Consider the following 2,101-nt stretch of genomic DNA (forward strand, 5'->3'; position numbering starts at 1 on the left):
CATTTTTGTTTGTTGTAACATTTGCTATCTGGTTTGCTGTGAGTGTTGTTTAACCTAGTAGTTGTATCTGTTTTTATTAACTTGTATGTTTGTACATGCCGCTGTCCTTGAAAATGTAAGGAACAATCACAAACTGAACTGAAGAGAACCACCAAAGAACATGGCAAAATGTTATTTTGTGAATAGTTAAGTCGATTTGAGATTCATTCTCTCAAAGAAAGCATAATAGAACATTGATTCAAAGAAAGCAGGCTAGAACATCCATAGCACTGCTATAGATACAAAGCTAGTCTCTGAGATAACCAACAGAGCACAGCATACCTCACTGAACTCTCAGAGGTTATCTATTTACAGAGGGAGAGCATTCACTGTGTGGCCTTTCAGTTGTACAATAACCACAGCCATTTTGCAATCAGCTTTTCACTGGAGCAGACCAAAATGTATCTATTGTTACTCAATAGAGTCTGGTTTACAAACGCTCAAAATTACACAACCTGAAATTACATTTGAAAATATGAGTCAGCTTTTGCATTAAGCAGCATATTTTCTTGTAAACCTACATAAAGCATTGTTGGTCACATGCTACAGGTGATGGTTCGGATTTCTGAACTTTAAATACACTGCTCAAAAAAATAAAGGGAACACTTAACACAATGTAACTCCAAGTCAATCACACTTCTGTGAAATCAAACTGTCCACTGTTGTCAGCACATTCAACTATGTAAAGAAAAAAGTATTTAATAAGATTATTTCATTCATTCCGATCTAGGATGTGTTATTTTAGTGTTCCCTTTATTTTTTTGAGCAGTATATTATGAATCATCAGTTATGCTAGAGACATATGGGGTGCCATAGTCTAGGGTCTACACAAGAAGTTCATGGTTATCTGTAGGAAGAATGTACAGTTGAAGTCTGAAGTTTACATACACTTCGGTTGGAGTCATTAAAACTCGTTTTTCAACCACTCCACAAATTTCTTGTTAACCAACTATAGTTTTGGCAAGTCGGTTAGGACATCTACTTTGTGCATGACACAAGTCATTTTTCCAACAATTGTTTACAGACAGATTATTTCACTTATAATTCACTGTATCACAATTCCAGTGGGTCAGAAGTTTACATACACTAAGTTGACTGTGCCTTTAAACAGCTTGGAAAATTCCAGAAAATGATGTCATGGCTTTAGAAGCTTCTGATAGGCTAATTGACATAATTTGAGTCAATTGGAGGTGTACCTGTGGATGTATTTCAAGGCCTACCTTCAAACTCAGTGCCTCTTTGCTTGACATCATGGGAAAATCAAAAGAAATCAGCGAAGCCCTCAGAAAAAATAATTGTAGACCTCCACAAGTCTGGTTCATCCTTGAGAGCAATTTCCAAATGCCTGAAGGTACCACATATGTACAAACAATAGTACGCAAGTATAAACACCATGGGACCACACAGCCGTTATACCGCTCAGGATGAACGTACTTTGGTGTGAGAAGTGCAAATCAATCCCAGAACCGCAGCAAAGGACCTTGTGAAGATGCTGGAGGAAACAGGTACAAAAGTATCTATATCCACAGTAAAACGAGTCCTATATCGACATAACCTGAAAGGCCGCTCCGCAAGGAAGAAGCCACTGCTCTAAAACCGCCATAAACAAAGCCAGACAATGGTTTGCAACTGCACATGGGGACAAAGATCATACTTTTTGTAGAAATGTCCTCTGGTCAAAAATAGAACTGTTTGGCCATAATGACCATCATTATGTTTGGAGGAAAAAGAGGGATGCTTACAAGGCAAAGAACACCATCCCAACAGTGAAGCACGGTGGTGGCAGCATCATGTTGTGGGGGTGCTTTGCTGCAGGAGGGACTGGTGCACTTCACAAAATAGATGACATTATGAGAGACGAAAATGATGTGGATATATTGAAGCAACATATCAAGACATCAGTCAGGAAGTTAAAGCTTGGTCGCAAATGGGTTTTCCAAATGGACAATGACCCCAAGCATCAAATCAAAGTTTGTCACGGGCGCCGAATACAACAGGTGTAGACGTTACAGTGAAATGCTTACTTACAGGCTCTAACCAACAGTGCAATAAAGGTATTAGG

Source organism: Salmo salar, chromosome ssa01 (genome assembly GCF_905237065.1).
Source record: "Salmo salar chromosome ssa01, Ssal_v3.1, whole genome shotgun sequence".
NCBI lineage: Eukaryota > Metazoa > Chordata > Actinopteri > Salmoniformes > Salmonidae > Salmo > Salmo salar.